Source organism: Lithobates pipiens, unplaced genomic scaffold, assembly GCF_037356315.1.
Source record: "Lithobates pipiens isolate NorthernLeopardFrog02 unplaced genomic scaffold, aLitPip1_a1.2 Scaffold_1, whole genome shotgun sequence".
Taxonomy (NCBI): Eukaryota; Metazoa; Chordata; class Amphibia; order Anura; family Ranidae; genus Lithobates; species Lithobates pipiens.
Window position 1 is genome coordinate 221,771,624 of NW_027507685.1, and position 20,285 is coordinate 221,791,908.

Consider the following 20,285-nt stretch of genomic DNA (forward strand, 5'->3'; position numbering starts at 1 on the left):
TCTCCTCCCGTCAGGTGTCCAATAGCGGCGGCTGTTGTTTCAGCCAATCAGGTGAGAGGTAACCAGACCTCAGCAGCCTGATTGGCTGAAAGGCAGGGTCAGTGTTAGGGAAGCGATGTATTGGGTTCCCTAACACACCAATGAGTAATCGGCGAACGCACGGCAGTGAGCCCGCTGTTTACCCTTTTGTAAAACGATTAGAGCCCATGGCTCCAAGGCGCTTCCAAAGAAACCTTGTTGCTGTAATTCATATGCCTGGCACCCAACAAGGGGCCGGGCACATGAATGGGGGTAGCACCAATGCATGAATCTATCTATGTGAGAGAGCGAGTGACGGGAGAGGGGGGGGGCGGTGGACGCACTGCCACTGTTTCATTCAGTGCTGCACTGGCTTTTCTGGATTCTGAGTCATGGGGAAAGCAAAATAATTGTCAAAGGATCTGCAGGAAAGGGTAGTTGAACTGTATAAAACAGGAAAGGGATATAAAAAGATATCCAAGGATTTGAGAATGCCAATCAGCAGTGTTCAAACTCTAATCAAGAAGTGGAAAATTAGGAGTTCTGTTGTAACCAAACCATGGTCAGGTAGACCAACTAAAAATTTCAGCCACAACTGCCAGGAACATTGTTCAGGATGCAAAGAAAACCCCACAAATAACTTCAGGTGAAATACAGGAATCTCTGAAAACGTGTGTAGAGGAGCGCCAGTTCAGTAAAATGCATGTATTTATTTAAAAGTGTGTATCAAGTGTGTATCAAGACACCCACACTTGATAAAGGAGCGCGCATGTCCGTTCTGGACTTGGCGCATGCTCAGAAACGCGTCGTGTCCTCTGATGTTTCCCTCTGATGTCACACGTTGTTACGCTGTTACACGCTGTCCTGACAAGCCGGCTTTTGTCCCAGTGAATTACAGAGCACAGCTGATCTCCTTCCCAGCGCTCTGCGGGTGATATTACCAATCTTCTCACTCTGAGACACTGCCTGCCGATGGAACAGCGGATTGTATACTCGCACAGCATTTACTTTCTATGTAAGTGAGACATTTACTTGTTTTAAATAAATGCATTTTACTGAACTGGCGCTCCTCTACATGTTTTTCTTCTATTTATGAGCTGACTTCACTCTGAGAAGAGCTGCTGCCAGTGATATTGCAGATACTCCATAGGTCCCCCATTTCTTGCAGCCAGCAAGTGACTCCATCTGGATCTACCACGCTGTCTAAGTACTTTTATAATTCTGAATGAATTTATAATACTAGACTGATTCCAATTAGACATTTAGGGTCTTAAGTGCCAGCACTCCGTGTTGTTTTTATCTCTGAAACGATGTGGTGTGGCTATTTCAAGATGCACAATAAGGAGGCACTTGAAGAAAGATGGGCTGCATGGTTGAGTAGCCAGAAGAAAGCCTATCAGGGCTGGGCTCAGCCCTTCCTTCTCTGAGCTGGCCACTCAGCTGTTGGCTAATTGCCAGCTCCTGTCTCTCCACAGTTACTCAGCTGTTGATGATATCCTGCTCGTCAGTCCTGACTACTTAAGCCCTCCAGTCCAGAGGATCTCTGCCTTCACCATCAACATCACAGAAACTATCTCCTACGATCCTGTTCAAGACTTGCTTTGGTGACATCCCTTCTGGCTCCAGATCCTACTTGCTGTTCCACTACATTGATCCCTGAGTTCTGGCTTGGCTGACTATCGGTTTCAGTTACTGAACTTTGGCTATGTTTTGACTATGATTGTTTGTTCTTTTTACTTTTATTATTAACTACTTCGCATCCAGGCCAATTCTGACATTTCTCTCCTACACGTAAAATTCATAATTTTTTTGCTAGAAAATTACATAGAACCCCCAAACAATAATATATATGTTTTTTTAGCAAAGACCCTAGAGCAGGGGTGTCCAAACTTTTTTCAAAGTGGGCCGGATTTGATGAAGTGAACATGCCTGAGGGCGACCATTTTGCCTGACATTCTTTGAACCATTGAAAATTCGGTCTAAGTGTGTCCATCCGAGCACTAATACACAGCCCAACAAGAATTCTCTTGCCTTTGTCGCACTCGTTCCTGTTATACCTGAAGGGTTCCACATGTACTGCCACTTTAAGGCTGGCTCCACCCAGGAGTGATGCCAAGGGTCAAGGGGTATAGTAGCCATCTTGGACACATGTAAGCAGCCTAATAAGATGTACTGTCCTGAGATGCATGTTGCAGTGTACAGTGAGTACTGGAAATAAACTTCCATTGTTCCAGACCAGAGTCTTGTGTCTCTCACAACACAGAGGATATAACAGTGGCGACGAGGATGGGATTTACAAAGTGTCTATCAGTCTGAGAGAGAGACAAAGACATTGTGGATTGTTACCTGGATAAAAGCAATCACAGATCCCAGCAGGAAAATGTCATTGATCGGGACATTAAGTGAATTTGATGGAGAACAGACATCCTGGAGTTCCTGGGTGGAGAGACTGGAACAGTATTTCAGTGCAAATGCCATCCCAGGTGAAAGGCAAGTAGCAGTATTTCTGACAGTGGTCGGTGCTCAGACATATGACACTCTCAGGGATCTCCTTTCCCCTGTAAAACCAGCAACTAAGACATTGGCAGAGCTCCTGACACTGTTAGAGGGTCACTTCCAGCCTAAACCACTAGAGATTGCAGAAAGATTTCGTTTTTTATCAGAGGCAGCAGCAGCCAGGTGAAGAAATTAAAGCTTATGTGCTCGCCCTTCGCAGACTAGCCTCTACCTGTTCTTTTGGGGAGTACCTACCTACTGCACTGAGAGATAAGTTTGTCATGGGACTGAATTGTGACTCTAGCCAAAAGCAGGGCCGGACTGGGAATAAAAACCAGCCCTGGAAAAAATGGCATACCAGCCCCAAAGCATTATTATACCAGCCCAACATCACAACGTCATTATTTTCAGAAAATTCCAGTTAAGGCTGGGTTCACACTGCTGCGGGTGGGAGATCCGGATGTGATTCGCACCGCACTGCAGTGCAAATCACATCCGATCTCTGTAGCGATGCGAGTTCAGCCATACAGATAGTATGGCTGAATTCGCATCGCACCCGCCGCAAACTCGCACGGGACCCTTTTTTTGGTCCGCAGCAGAATCGGATCGCATGGGTGTTCACACCATGCGATCCGATTCCTGTGCGAGTGTGCAGATCGCACTGCGATATGCGGACGGATCTGGGGGTGTCATTAACATTTCATTGACACTCCCAGCAGTCCGCATAGGGCAGTGTGAACTGCCGGCGGGAGGCATGCGATGCGGGAAAACGCCGCGGATTTGCGGCGTTCCCGCATCGCTATTGTGTGAACCTAGCCTAAAAGTGGAGCAATCAAGGGGGACACCTGGGACTCTGGGAACTCTGATGATCAGAGATGGCCTTCCACAGAAAGAATACACTAAGACCGGTTTCACACTGGGGCGGTGCGAGCGCCAGAGGTAAAACTGCGTTTTTTTTAGCGCTGCTTTACCATCGTTTTAGCGCTGCTATTCGGCCGCAAATGGTGCGCTTTTACCCCCGCTAGCGGCCGAAAAAAGGGTTAAAGCCCAGCCGCTAAAGGGTTGAAACCACTGCAAAACGCTGCTACAGCAGCGCTATGCCGGTGTTATAGCCGCGCTGCCCCATTGATTTCAATGGACAGGAGCGGTGAATACACCGCTCCTTCACCGCTCTGAAGATGCTGCTTGCAGGAGTTTTTTTAACTTCCTGCAAGCGCACCGCTCCAGTGTGAAAGCCCTCATGGGGAGGCTGCAGGCATAGTACAGGAGATGGTCAGAGGCTGTGGGCATGGTTCAGGAGATGTCGGAGGCTGCGGGCATGGTACAGGAGATGGTTGAAGACTGAGGACATGATACTAAAGATGGTAAGATTTGTAGACATGATACAGGAGGTGATCAGAGACTGCAGACATGATACAAGAGATCAATGCAGCCTCACCTGTGCCCATCAATTCAGCCTCTGTGCCAGTCCATGTAGCCTCACTGTGCCCATCAATTCAGCCTCTGTGCCAGTCCATGCAGCCTTATCGTGCCCATCATTTCAGCCTTACCGTGCCCATAATTGCAGCCTTATTGTGACCATCATTGCAGCATTATCATGCCCATAATCGCAGCCTCAGCGTGCCCATAATTGCAGCCTCTGGATAAATAGAAAATAATACTAATCAGTGCAAACAAATAACTGAAATAAAAACTATTGCAAGCTTAACACTAAGGGTTAATTTCACATAGCCCCAAATGCAAATTTGTAAAAACAGACAGTGCAGAGCAATCAATATGATGAAGTTATAAAAAGTCCAATATGGCATTAATCATTAAGAGCAGTCCAGAGCCCAATAAAAGATAGCTCAAAAACATCCATAAATGACAGAAGAATACACAAGTTTTATCAGATCCACTTGTACCAACAACCAACAGGCAAAATGCTCCCTCGCTTCATAGGAATGACCCCTGAACCAAAAGGAAGATCAGTGAACACTTGTTCCCACTTCAGAGGGAAACAATTTGGAGTGCGAGAGATACCAATCTCACATGTATCCCGGTCATGATTAAATAAAATAAAACAAATCTAAGTGCTCTCCATTATTGTAAAAGCACAGACTTTAATGTAGGTAGAAAACTTACAGACAATATTTTCGGTAGCAAGCTTAAACAGCATACACCATGCCGATCCCATATTGTCTCATCAGGATAGCAGCAGGTGACGTCACAGTCCATGGCTGAGCTCAGTGTGAAACTTTCGGCCGTGCTGTGTGAAAAGTCCCGCCCTCCTCCTAGACCAGCTCATGTGATAGACACATTGTTCTGTCTATCACACGAGCTGGACTAGGAGAAGGGCGGGACTTTTCACTCTCAGCTCAGCTCCGAGACACACAATGTGAGATGCCTACTGTGTGTGACATGTAGAGGGGGGAGGGGGGAGGACGAATAGGGAGAGGAGCACTGCAGCCACAACTTAGCCCAAAGCGGCCCCAGGGCAGGCAGCCTACCGGGAAATGTCCCGGTATCCCGGTAGGCCAGTCCGGCCCTGGCCAAAAGAGACTGTTAACAGAGAAAGACCTTACCCTTGCAAAGGCAATTGATATAGCTTCAATGATGGAAATGGCTGTGAAAGATACAGAGGAATTGAACCCCCAGGGCAGAAGAGAAGAGGTGAAACAAGAAGTTTTCAGAACAGCAGTCAAGCCCACAGTTGCAAACTGGAAATACAGACCTCCACCAAGCCAGGGGTCAGCTTGCTACCGTTGTGGGAATACAGACCATGATCACAAAGTCTGCAGGTTTAAGGATCAGACCTGTCATAACTGTGGTAAAACAGGACATCTGAAACGAGTTTGCCGGAGCAAGAAGGTGCGAGATAAACAACCTCTGAACCCCAAGACAAAGACCTATATGGTGGGAAGATATACATCATCATCTGAGTCAGAGGACGAGGAAGTGCTCCACAGTTTAGACATACATCATATGCATTCAGCACCCTCTGCAATGACTGTAGAGGTAACCATTGAGGGAAAGAAACTAAAGATGGATGTAGACACCGGAGCAGCAGTTTCAGTTATCACTCAGAAACAATGGAGACAACTTCAGACCCGAACAACTGTCCGCCCAACGCCAATCAAACTGCAGACATACTCAAAGCAGATACTCCACCCACTGGGTTATGCAAAAGTGCAGGTATTGTACAAGGGTCAGACAAAGAGACTGCCATTATATATACTAGAGAATGGGGGACCCCCCTCTCTTTGGGAGAGACTGGATTGCTCACTTTGGTATGCCACACATCACCATAAATCCCTGTAACACTGTGACAATTCCATTAGGAGATAATGAGGGATGGGTGGTGTCCCTGAAGCAGCGGTTCCCAAAGATCTTTGATGACCAGTTGGGGAAAATAAAGCATGACTGTGTGAGACTCAAGCTGAAACCCAACGCCCAGCCTAAGTTCTTCAAAGCTCGCACAGTACCTTTCGCACTCCGAGCAGGAGTGGAAGCAGAACTAAGTCGGCTGGAGGAACAAGGTGTCATCTCAAAGGTAGAGCACAGCGAGTGGGCATCACCTGTTGTACCAGTGAAGAAAGAGAATGGGGACTTGCCCATTTGTGGCGATTTCCGCATGGCACTGAACTCCCAACTGGAAATAGACCAGTATCCTCTACCCAGAGTAGATGACATTTTTGCCTCTCTTGCAGGGGGTCAAAAGTTCACCAAGCTTGATCTCAAACAAGCATATTTACAGTTTGAGGTCCATCCTTCTTCCCACAAGTTTCTGACCATCAACACCCACAAGGGACTGTATGAGTACAATCGGATGGTGTTTGGTGTAGCCTCTGCCCCAGCCATTTGGCAACGGAAGATGGATGAGATTTTGGCGGACATTCCTTTCACTCAGTGCCTGTTAGATGACATGCTCATCACGGGACGGACGGACCAGGAACACAAGCAAAACGTGGAGCTTGTGTTGGAAAGACTCCAAGAGCAGGGTCTGAAAGTGAACTTAGCAAAATGCCAATTCATGGTGCCGAAATTGGAGTTTTGTGGCCACCTTGTGGATGCAGACGGTATACACACCACAGAAGCCAAGGTTGATGCCTTAGTCAAAGCTCCTGCCCCAACCAATGTCCAGCAGCTGCGATCATACCTTGGCTTGCTGAACTATTACCACAAATTTCTGCCAGATCTGGCACACACCTTGTTTCCGTTGAACAAGCTTTTGGAGAAACACTCCAGATGGGACTGGTCGGCTGCATGCCAACGCGCTTTTGAAGTCTCTAAGCGGAAGCTGTTGGCGTCACGCATGCTTGTTCACTATGACCTCCAGAAGCCTCTGACCTTGGCTTGTGATGCCTCACCCTATGGTCTGGGGGCTGTACTGTCTCACATCTTACCTGATGGGTCAGAAAAACCAGTGGTATTTGCCTCCAGGTCTTTGACAAAAGCAGAAAGCAATTACTCTCACATTGACAAAGAGGCTCTTGCGCTGATATGGGCAATTAAGAAGTTTCATCTTTACCTGTATGGTAGGGAATTCACCATACTGACAGATCATAAACCACTCCTTCAGATCTTTAGCCCTGACAAAGGCATCTCTCAGACTACTGCGGCCCGCCTCCAACGCTATGCCCTGTTCTTGGGAGCGTACAGTTATAAAATCCAGTATTGCGGTCATGATGCCAATGCTAATGCGGACGCAATGTCCCGACTGACAGGGAGGTCAATGGACTCCTCTCCACCGGTCAAGAGTTGTCGTTACACCAGCCTGTCCTTCTTGTCTTCTGGGGAGATAGCAGCCCATACAGCCAAGGATACCTTTATGAAAACAATACTCTCCTGGGTACGGTCCGGTTGGCCTGCAACCGTCACACAGGATTATGAACCTTATTTCCGTAGGCGTATGGAATTAACTGTGGCTGGTAACTGTGTTTTATGGGGAGACCGAGTGATCATTCCACAGACCCTCCGGAGACACATTCTGGACTTGCTACATACTGGTCATCCCGGAGGCACACGTATGAAACAAAAGGCCCGAGGCTATGTGTGGTGGCCAAACTTAGACTCGGATATCACAACATATGTGAATGCTTGTGCTGGATGTGCACAAACTGCAAGAGACCCTCCTCGAGGGTGCGTCCAGCCCTGGACTTGGCCCACGGTTCCTTGGTTTCGACTACACTTGGACTTCGCAGGTCCGATCAGAGGACACACCTTCTTGATCATAGTGGACGCCCATTCAAAGTGGCCTGAGGTAATTCCTGTTACTCAGCCAACAACTAAGGCAACAGTTTCCATACTGTTACATCTCGCTGCTACATTTGGATACCCCAGAGAAATCGTCACAGACAACGGTGCACAATTCACCAGTCAGGAGTTTCAGTGTTTCTTGACTGCCCACAACATCAAGCACAAGTTGACCGCACCTTACCACCCAGCTACAAATGGTCAAGCAGAGCGGTTTGTGCAGACTTTTAAACGCTATTTCAAAGCTACAGTGGCTACAAGTAAACAGCAGTCCCTGTCACCCCAGCAGCTGGACTCTTTCCTTTCTGCTTACAGAAACACACCACATGCAACCACCGGGAAAACTCCAGCAGAACTCCTTCTGGGTCGGCAGCCAGGGCCGGCGCTACCACTAGGCGGAGTAGGCAGCCGCCTAGGGCGCACTACTACCTAGGGCGCACTTACGGCCTCTGTCCAGGGTGAGGTCAGCTTTCCTCTCCTGATCGCTCGCTCCCGGTGGTGTGCCGCCGGCGCCACCAATCCCCCATGTTTCCCCTTGAGCGCCCGCTGTGCTCACATGGGTTTTACTCACAGCGCCGCTCAGGGACTCCTTTGCTCCAGCCTGTCCCTGTGGAGCGGCGCTGTGTGTCTCTGTGAGTGCAGCGGAGGGGCTCAGCGGAGATGGGAGCGGAGAGGTCTGTCAGCTGACCTCCCTCCCGGCGGGGACATCGTGGAGCGGGTGGAAGGCGCTGGCCTGGCCCCGGCGGGGACATCGTGGAGCGGGTGGAAGGCGCTGGCCTGGCCCCGGCGGGGACATCGTGGAGCGGGTGGACGGCGCTGGCCTGGAGGGACATCGTGGAGCGGGTGGACGGCGCTGGCCTGACGGGACATCGTGGAGGTGGAGTGGGTGGACGGCGCTGGCGTGGACTCCTGAACAATTCTGCACACCCAGTGCTGAGGAGAGGCCCGGATTATGGTCGCTGAAGCATCAAAGAGCAGAGGTAAGGAGGAGGGTGGTTCTTCCCTGATCTACATTGAGCTGTATGGAGAGAGTTTGTGTGTGAGTAATGCAGGAACTAGGAGTCAGGTAGGTCAGTGTGATGGTCAGTGTGATGGTCAGCGTATGTGTCAGCGTATGTGTCAGCGTATGTGTCAGCGTGATGGTCAGCGTATGTGTCAGCGTGATGGTCAGCATATGTGTCAGCGTATGTGTCAGCGTATGTGTCAGCGTGATGGTCAGCGTATGTGTCAGCGTGATGGTCAGCGTATGTGTCAGCGTGATGGTCAGCGTATGTGTTAGCGTATGTGTCAGCGTGATGGTCAGCATATGTGTCAGCGTATGTGTCAGTGTGATGGTCAGCGTATGTGTCAGCGTATGTGTCAGCGTGATGGTCAGCATATGTGTCAGCGTATGTGTCAGTGTGATGGTCAGCGTATGTGTCAGCGTATTTGTCAGTGTGATGGTCAGCGTATGTGTCAGTGTGATGGTCAGTGTATGTGTTAGCGTGATGGTCAGTGTATGTGTCAGCGTATGGGTCAGCGTATGTGTCAGCGTATGTGTCAGTGTGATGGTCAGCGTATGTGTCAGCGTATGGGTCAGCGTATGTGTTAGCGTATGTGTCAGTGTGATGGTCAGCGTATGTGTCAGTGTGATGGTCAGTGTATGTGTCAGCGTGATGGTCAGCGTATGTGTCAGCGTATGTGTCAGTGTGATGGTCAGTGTATGTGTCAGCGTATGTGTCAGCGTGATGGTCAGCGTATGTGTCAGTGTGATGGTCAGTGTATGTGTCAGCGTATGTGTCAGCGTGATGGTCAGCGTATGTGTCAGTGTGATGGTCAGCGTATGTGTCAGTGTGATGGTCAGCGTATGGGTCAGCGTATGTGTCAGTGTGATGGTCAGCGTATGTGTCAGTGTGATGGTCAGCGTATGTGTCAGCGTATGTGTCAGTGTGATGGTCAGCGTATGTGTCAGCGTATGGGTCAGCGTATGTGTTAGCGTATGTGTCAGTGTGATGGTCAGCGTATGTGTCAGTGTGATGGTCAGCGTATGGGTCAGCGTATGTGTCAGTGTGATGGTCAGCGTATGTGTCAGCGTATGTGTTAGCGTATGTGTCAGTGTGATGGTTAGCGTATGGGTCAGCGTGATGGTCAGCGTATGTGTCAGCGTGATGGTCAGCGTATGTGTCAGCGTGATGGTCAGCGTATGTGTCAGCGTATGTGTCAGCGTATGTGTCAGCGTATGTGTCAGCGTATGTGTTAGCGTATGTGTCAGTGTGATGGTCAGCGTATGGGTCAGCGTATGTGTCAGCGTATGTGTCAGCGTGATGGTCAGCGTATGTGTCAGCGTATGGGTCAGCGTATGTGTTAGCGTATGTGTCAGTGTGATGGTCAGCGTATGTGTCAGTGTGATGGTCAGCGTATGGGTCAGCGTATGTGTCAGTGTGATGGTCAGCGTATGTGTCAGTGTGATGGTCAGCGTATGTGTCAGTGTGATGGTCAGCGTATGTGTCAGTGTGATGGTCAGCGTATGTGTCAGCGTATGTGTTAGCGTATGTGTCAGTGTGATGGTCAGCGTATGGGTCAGCGTGATGGTCAGTGTATGTGTCAGCGTGATGGTCAGCGTATGTGTTAGCGTATGTGTCAGTGTGATGGTCAGCGTATGGGTCAGCGTGATGGTCAGTGTATGTGTCAGCGTGATGGTCAGCGTATGGGTCAGCGTATGGGTCAGCGTATGTGTCAGCGTATGTGTCAGCGTATGTGTTAGCGTATGTGTTAGCGTATGTGTCAGTGTGATGGTCAGCGTATGGGTCAGCGTATGGGTCAGCGTATGTGTCAGCGTATGTGTCAGCGTATGTGTCAGCGTATGGGTCAGCGTATGGGTCAGCGTGATGGTCAGCGTATGTGTCAGCGTGATGGTCAGCGTGATGGTCAGCGTATGTGTCAGCGTATGTGTCAGCGTATGTGTCAGCGTATGTGTCAGCGTATGTGTCAGCGTATGTGTCAGTGTATGTGTCAGCGTGATGGTCAGCGTATGTGTCAGCGTGATGGTCAGCGTATGTGTCAGCGTGATGGTCAGCGTATGTGTCAGCGTATGGGTCAGCGTATGTGTCGGTGTGATGGTCAGTGTGATGTTCAGCACATGTGTCAGCGTATGTGTCAGTGTGATGGTCAGCATATATGTCAGCGTATGTGTCAGTGTGATGGTCAGCGTATGTGTCAGTGTGATGGTCAGCGTATGGGTCAGTGTGATGGTCAGTGTGATGGTCAGTGTGATGGTCAGTGTGATGGTCAGCGTGATGGTCAGTGTGATGGTCAGTGTGAGTGTCAGTGTAGGTGTCAGTGTGATGGTCAGTGTAGGTGTCAGTGTGATGGTCAGTGTAGGTGTCAGTGTGATGGTCAGTGTAGGTGTCAGGTGGGTTAGTGTAGGTGCCAGGTGGGTCGGTGTAATTATCAGGTAGGTCAGTGTAGGGGTCAGTGTGATGTGAGTAGTGCAGGAAGTAGGAGTCAGGTGGATTAGTGTATCTGTCAGGGGGTCAGATAGGTCACATGTGTAGCAAGGGCAGGGTAAAGTGGAGTCAGGGGCGCAGCCGGGGGGGGGGGGGGGCGGCAAAATTAGGTTTCGCCTAGGGTGTCAAAGATCCTTGCACCAGCCCTGTCGGCAGCCATGGACTGTTTTGGACATGCTCCGCCCACAAACAGTCCAGGAACATGTACTGCAGTCCCAAGACAAGATGGTCAAACACCATGAGATCCCCTGATTCACAGCCCAACAAAAGGTATGGGCCCGATCTTATGGGACTTCCAACACCCGTTGGCTTCCTGCTGTCATTGCAGAGACTTTGGGACCCAAGATGTATAGGGTCTGCCTGGAAGATGGTTCCATTTGCAGAAGGCATGCGGACCAACTGCGCCCTCATTTTCAACTGCATGAATCCCTGACGCCGGCTGAACCCCCAGTGTTGCAAGGAACTGCTCCCAGCGGATCAGGATGCATGGGAACTGATGATTGGGGGGACTCTGATCTTTTGAACTCAGCTCCAACAGAGCCCTCCAGCCCTGGTCCGGAGGTTGGTTCACCCACTGAGCTGGGGGATCCCTTCTTGGCACCGCCAGTGCCCATTCCAGTCGACCCTGTTTCCTCCGATCCCGAGTCGATGGGTGCCCGCCCTCAACGACACTGTCGCCCTCCTGACCGGTTTCAGCTTCAAGACCGGTTACGAGACTTTCGACGGGGCCGCAGAAAGTGATCCAATGACATTGTATCCCCGCAACTGTCCCTGGAATCTTGCTTTCACATCTGGATGCAGGAAAAGTCCTGTGCATCTCCTGTGTTTGGAGGACTGTTATTGGACAGTTATTAGTTAATGTTTTGTGCCTTTTCTCGTTTTGTTTTTTTTTGTTTGTTTTGTTTTTTGTTTTTTTGTTTTTTTTAGGGATGGATGGAAGGTGTTATACCTGAAGGGTTCCACATGTACTGCCACTTTAAGGCTGGCTCCACCCAGGAGTGATACCAAGGGTCAAGGGGTATAGTAGCCATCTTGGACACATGTAAGCAGCCTAATAAGATGTACTGTCCTGAGATGCATGTTGCAGTGTACAGTGAGTACTGGAAATAAACTTCCATTGTTCCAGACCAGAGTCTTGTGTCTCTCACAACACAGAGGATATAACAGTTCCCAACACACAGACGAATGCTCTGCACTTTAGGGGGCACCGTTAATTCTTAATGGTACCCCACACATTGGAAAATGTAGGGTGCTTTTGGTGCAGTGCAATAAAAAACAAAAAAACAAACCACACACAGACACATGTGCGCACACGCGCACACACACATACAGACACATGTGCCCACACACACACATACAGACACATGTGCGCACACACACACACACACACATACAGACACATGTGCACACACACACACACACGTGCACACACACACACACACACACATGTGCACACACACACACATGTGCACACACACACACACATGTGCATACAGACACATGTGCACACACACACATACAGACACGTGCACACACACACATACAGACACATGTGCACACACACATACAGACACATGTGCACACACACATACAGACACATGTGCACACACACATACAGACACGTGCACACACACAGACACATGTGCACACACACACACACACACATGTGCACACACACACACATACAGACACATGTGCACACACACACACACACATACAGACACATGTGCACACACATACAGACACATGTGCACACACACACACATACAGACACATGTGCACACACACACACATACAGACACTTGTGCACACACACACACACAGACACATGTGCGCACACACACACACACACAGACACATGTGCGCACACACACACACAGACACATGTGCGCACACACATACAGACACATGTGCACACACACATACAGACACATGTGCACACACACAGACACATGTGCACACACACACATACAGACACATGTGCACACACACACATACAGACACATGTGCACACACACACATACAGACACATGTGCACACACACATACAGACACATGTGCACACACACACACACATACAGACACATGTGCACACACACATACAGACACATGTGCACATACAGACACATGTGCACATACACACACACATACAGACATACATGCACACAAATACAGACACATGCATACACATACATACATACATACATACACACACATGAATAAAGGCCTTTTTAACACTAATCTAGCTTGTAGTACAGTACCTTTGCAGCTTCCTCATTCAGCCGGGTACTGCACTGTAGGGGGAAGCAGAGAGCACAGCACAATCCTCTGCACTTTACTTTCACTTTTGAAGCTCACGGAGCTTCTCACAGTGCCGGGATCGGCTGATCTGACAGCCCTGATCCCGCAGCACAATAAATTGAGAAAGACCAGGCGGGCCGTTCAAAACCGGACCGCGGGCCGCAATTGGCCCGCGGGCCGGACTTTGGACATGCCTGCCCTAGAGAATACAATGGTGGTTGTTGCACGGTATTTGCACAGCAATTTTTCGAACACGTTTTTTTCAGAAAAGAAACAATTTCATGCTTAAAAAAAAACAAAACAGCAAAGTTAACCCAATTTTTTTGCATAATGTGATAGATGAAGATACGCTGAGTAAATAGATACCCAACATGACACGCTTCAAAATTGCATGCGCTCGTGGAATGGCGCCAAACTTTGGTATTTAAAAATCCCCATAGGCGACGCTTTAAATTTTTGTACTGGTTACATGTTTTGCGTTACAGAGGACTAGAATTATTGCTCTCGCTCTAATGTTCGCGGCGATACCTCACATGTGTGGTATTCATAGTTTTCATATGTGGGAGGGACTTACGTATGCATTCGCTTCTGCGTACGAGCTCACGGGGACAGGGGCGCTTTAATTATTATTATTTTTTTATTGTTAATTTTACTTTTATTTTTTTAGTTTGACACTTAAAAAAAAAAAAAAAAAAAAAATCTGATTACTTTTATTCCTATTACAAGGAATGTAAACATCCCTTGTAATAGGAATGTGGCATGATTGGACCTATTTACAGTGAGATATGGGGTCAATAAGACCCCATATCTCACCTCTAGGCTGGGAAATCCTAAAATAAAAAAATAAATAAAAAACGATCACGGCTTCCCAGGCGAGGCGGCGCCGTTATTTTAAATGTAGAGGCCGGGTGTGACATCATAACATCGCGCCCGGCCTCCGAACGATCATAGAGACTCCGGGGACCATCTGGTCTGCTGGAATTCTCTATGATATCATCCAGGGGCCGGCGGATCCTGTGACCGACTCACCGATGGAAGCGGTGAGTCGGTAGAAGCACCGGAGGGCGGCGGGGGGGCATTCTCTCCCGCCACCCGTAAGAACGATCAAGCGGCAGAACAGCTGCTATGATCATTCTTATGGTGCAGGGAATCGCCAGCTGAAAATGCCGATATCTGAATGATGTCTGTAACCTCAGGCATCATTCAGATATAACCACCGAAAGTCGAGGCCGTCCAAGGACGTCCACCCGGCGCGAAGTGGTTAAACAAGTGTGATATAACTGTACTTCTGTCTCGGCCTGATTTTCATGGTTTCTGACAAAACTATTACTGTGCAAATGCGACAGAGTATCCAGCGTACAATATGCCAAATAGTACAGAGACAAGCCTCAAACCTTCTGGCACAAAGTCATTTAGGGTGATAAGACCAAAATTGAGCTTTTTGGTCACAACAGTAAACGCTACTAGTGATGGACGAACTTCCGACGGGACGTTTCGCGAAAGCGAAATGCGAACGGACCCAAACGTTCGCGAAACCGAACGTTCGCCGCGGGCCCCATTGACTTCAATGGGAGGCGAACTTTGCAAACCTTCATGTCGAATTTGCGGCCACGTGGTAATTATTAGGGGGTAAAACGTAGTCCCACCATCTGGACAATGACATAATACATGTATGAGGTGAATTTGGGATCGATAACTACAAGCATTTTTATTTTATTTGGGAAATTGTTCTAACAATTCAGGACTATGGAGCTAATGAAGGCAATGGAGGAGAGGGAAGGTCAGGGACCAGGGTAGGCAAAGAAGAGGGTGCAGGAGATGATCACCAGCAGCGTGACATACCGGAATGACACATGCACCGTGATAGAGGCATCTGACAGCAGCACCGTAATACAGAGCACTGACAGCAGCACCGTGACATACAGCGCTGACAGCAGCACCGTGACATACAGCGCTGACAGCAGCACCGTGACATACAGCGCTGACAGCAGCACCGTGACATACAGCGCTGACAGCAGCACCGTGACATACAGCGCTGACAGCAGCACCGTGACATACAGCGCTGACAGCAGCACCGTGACATACAGCGCTGACAGCAGCACCGTGACATACAGCACTGACAGCAGCACCGTGACATACAGCGCTGACAGCAGCACCGTGACATACAGCGCTGACAGCAGCACCGTGACATACAGCACTGACAGCAGCACCGTAAGCAGCCCCAGGAGGAAGTCAGCACAGCACAGGGATGGTGTGATCCCCTCATAATAAGAACCCCCAGGAGGAAGTCAGCACAGCACAGGGATAGTGTGATCCCTTCATAATAAGAACCCCCAGGAGGAAGTCAGCACAGCACAGGGATATCATAAGCAGCCCCAGTAGAAATATGACACCGCTCAACCTCTTCAAAGAGGAGGGTAGGGGCATATAGTACGGTGTGCTTTTTTGGGTCAAGGAAGTGAGCAGACTGTACGTCAGTCCCTATACCGCTGAAGGACTGCTGCAGTATAGGGCAGCGGTCAGCAGTGGTGCACGTCAACCCTATCTATTGTGGACCTATAGCGGTCCTTACAGAACAGCAGACTGTACCGCACTCAAGCCTATGTACCGTAGCACCCTATACCAAGTTACCAGTCCTTATAAGAACTTTTGTGGACCAAGCAGGTTGTGTATTAGTGTTTAGCAGACTGTACGTCAGTCCCTATACCGCTGAAGGACTGCTGCAGTATAGGGCAGCGGTCAGCAGTGGTGCACGTCAACCCTATCTATTGTGGACCGATAGCGGTCCTTACAGAACAGCAGACTGTACCGCACTCAAGCCTATGTACCGTAGCACCCTATACCAAGTTACCAGTCCTTATAAGAACTTTTGTGGACCAAGCAGGTTGTGTATTAGTGTTTAGCAGACTGTACGTCAGTCCCTATACCGCTGAAGGACTGCTGCAGTATAGGGCAGCGGTCAGCAGTGGTGCACGTCAACCCTATCTATTGTGGACCTATAGCGGTCCTTACAGAACAGCAGACTGTACCGCACTCAAGCCTATGTACCGTAGCACCCTATACCAAGTTACCAGTCCTTATAAGAACTTTTGTGGACCAAGCAGGTTGTGTATTAGTGTTTAGCAGACTGTACGTCAGTCCCTATACCGCTGAAGGACTGCTGCAGTATAGGGCAGCGGTCAGCAGTGGTGCACGTCAACCCTATCTATTGTGGACCGATAGCGGTCCTTACAGAACAGCAGACTGTACCGCACTCAAGCCTATGTACCGTAGCACCCTATACCAAGTTACCAGTCCTTATAAGAACTTTTGTGGACCAAGCAGGTTGTGTATTAGTGTTTAGCAGACTGTACGTCAGTCCCTATACCGCTGAAGGACTGCTGCAGTATAGGGCAGCGGTCAGCAGTGGTGCACGTCAACCCTATCTATTGTGGACCGATAGCGGTCCTTACAGAACAGCAGACTGTACCGCACTCAAGCCTATGTACCGTAGCACCCTATACCAAGTTACCAGTCCTTATAAGAACTTTTGTGGACCAAGCAGGTTGTGTATTAGTGTTTAGCAGACTGTACGTCAGTCCCTATACCGCTGAAGGACTGCTGCAGTATAGGGCAGCGGTCAGCAGTGGTGCACGTCAACCCTATCTATTGTGGACCGATAGCGGTCCTTACAGAACAGCAGACTGTACCGCACTCAAGCCTATGTACCGTAGCACCCTATACCAAGTTACCAGTCCTTATAAGAACTTTTGTGGACCAAGCAGGTTGTGTATTAGTGTTTAGCAGACTGTACGTCAGTCCCTATACCGCTGAAGGACTGCTGCAGTATAGGGCAGCGGTCAGCAGTGGTGCACGTCAACCCTATCTATTGTGGACCGATAGCGGTCCTTACAGAACAGCAGACTGTACCGCACTCAAGCCTATGTACCGTAGCACCCTATACCAAGTTACCAGTCCTTATAAGAACTTTTGTGGACCAAGCAGGTTGTGTATTAGTGTTTAGCAGACTGTACGTCAGTCCCTATACCGCTGAAGGACTGCTGCAGTATAGGGCAGCGGTCAGCAGTGGTGCACGTCAACCCTATCTATTGTGGACCGATAGCGGTCCTTACAGAACAGCAGACTGTACCGCACTCAAGCCTATGTACCGTAGCACCCTATACCAAGTTACCAGTCCTTATAAGAACTTTTGTGGAACAAGCAGGTTGTGTGTTAGTGATTAGCAGACTGTACGTCAGTCCCTATACCGCTGAAGGACTGCTGCAGTATAGGGCAGCGGTCAGCAGTGGTGCACGTCAACCCTATCTATTGTGGACCGATAGCGGTCCTTACAGAACAGCAGACTGTACCGCACTCAAGCCTATGTACCGTAGCACCCTATACCAAGTTACCAGTCCTTATAAGAACTTTTGTGGAACAAGCAGGTTGTGTGTTAGTGATTAGCAGACTGTACGTCAGTCCCTATACCGCTGAAGGACTGCTGCAGTATAGGGCAGCGGTCAGCAGTGGTGCACGTCAACCCTATCTATTGTGGACCGATAGCGGTCCTTACAGAACAGCAGACTGTACCGCACTCAAGCCTATGTACCGTAGCACCCTATACCAAGTTACCAGTCCTTATAAGAACTTTTGTGGAACAAGTGAGTTGTGAATGTTTAGCAGACTGCAGCAGAAGGGCAGCAGTCAAGTATAATATCCTTTCTATATTTGGAAGAAAGAATATTATACATGTACAAGCCTATTACTGTACCACTGATACCAGTCCTGAAAAGAACCTTTGTGGAACTAATAATAACAGCAAGTCTTTAAAATTACCCTCACTGCCTGACAACACTGCTTCCTTCCTGTCCCTATACAAATTGGCAAAAAAAGAGAACGATTAGTGGTTACTGGAACAGCTCTTTTGTGGACCTTGATAGTAACAGCTAATGATGATGATGATGATGATGATGATGAAAGACTAATCTGGCTGTCCCTGTAGCATACACCGTCCTTTCCCTTTCTCTAAACTAACAAAAGACACTCAGGCTGCTGCAAGAATCAGCAGCACAGCAAACCTATCAACACCTAACACCTATACCAGTCCTGAAAAGAACTTTTGTGTACCAAATAGCTAGTGGTTTATCTCTCCCTACTCCACACAGGAACCTGTCCCTATCGTAACAGAAGAAAGAATGTAAAATGGCCACCGGATCGGGTGTATTTATAGGTTAGGGGGAATGTCCAAGTGTCCATGTGCTGTCATGTCTCAATTGGCTGTCCTGTATCACATGATAAACGTGTCACCAAAGGTTAAAGTTCTTGTATACATTAAACACGTAAGTCCGCCGCGGCGAACGACGGAAAAAGGCGTTCGAACGTGCGGACCGCGAATGTCGGAAATTCGCCGCGAAACGACCGCCGGGCGAAACGTTCGTCCATCACTAAACGCTACATTTGGAGAGCAGTTAACAAGGCCTATGATAAAAGGTACGGAGGTGGATCACTGATATTTTGGGCATGTGAGAGCTACAAAGGCACAGGCAATTTGGTCAAAATTGTTGGCAAGATGAATGCAGTACGTTATAAAAAAAATACTGGAGGAACATTTTCTTTCATCAACCAGGAAGCTACGCATGGAACACACTTGGACATTTCAACATGACAATGATCCAAAACGCAACACAAAGCCGACCTATCATCAGCAGAATAAAGTGAAGGTTCTGGATTGGCCATTTCAGTCTCCTGAGCTCAATATCATTGAGCCACTCTGGGGAGATCTCAAATGTGCAGTTCATGCAAGACAGCCCAAGAATTTACAGGAACTGGAGGCTTTTTGCCAAGAGGAATGAGCAGCTTTACCATCTGAGAAGATAAAGAGCCTCATCCACAAACACCACAAAAGCTCTCAAGCTGTCATTGATGTTAAAGGGGGCAATACACGGTATTGAGAACTGGGGCATGTAAACTTTTAATCGGGGTCATTTGGGTAGTTTCTGTTGCCATTATGATTTAAGAAGAGTAAACACAGTTGATTGATCATAAATGGCTTCAGCCAAACACTAACCATGAGTGAAAGAAAAGTTTTTGTGTTGTCATTTATATTCTCAGTATAATGGCCAAGAAATCATACACTCTGCCAGGGTATGTAAACTTATGAGCACAACTGTAAATACCCTGGCATTAGTGGTCAGTGGAAGTAATAAATGCCTCGGTGTCAGTTGTCAGTAGAAGTAATAAATGTTCTTGTGTCAGTGGTCAGTTGGAGTACTAAATGTCCCAGCGTCAGTGGCCAATGGGTGTTATAAGTGCTTCAGCAATGTTAATAAATGTTCCAGAATCAGTAGTCAGTGTGAGAAATGGTGCACCCTCATTAGTGGTCAGTGGGAGGAAGCCCCATCATTGGTGGACAGTGGTCAGAATATAAAGGCCCATCATTGGTGGTCAGTGGGAGGAATGTTGCCTCATCGTTGGATTTTGACCAGAAGAATGAAGCCCATTAATAGGTGGTCAGTGGAAAAAATGTTTCCCCATCATTGCTGGACAGTGGTAGGAATGTAGTCCCATCTTTTGTGGTTGGTTGAGTAATGTAGCCCAATCATTAGTGGTCAGTGAGAAGAATATAGTCCTATCATTGGTGGATAGTGCCCATACTTTTCTGCTTAGAGATCCGGAAGAAACCGTTTATGTCTGCACTTTTGAATGTTACTGTGTTTATGATGTACTTGGCTTTAAACAAACCAGTCAGAACAGTAATGTAGGAACTGCCATT

At 48.4% G+C, this 20,285-nt stretch overlaps 1 protein-coding gene across 1 annotated transcript in view; it reads left to right on the plus strand.

Annotated features, from left to right (window-relative positions):
• Positions 1 to 20,285, plus strand: part of LOC143983491 (complement factor B-like) — a 137,145-nt gene that overhangs the window by 90,972 nt on the left and 25,888 nt on the right. The window lies entirely within an intron of this gene.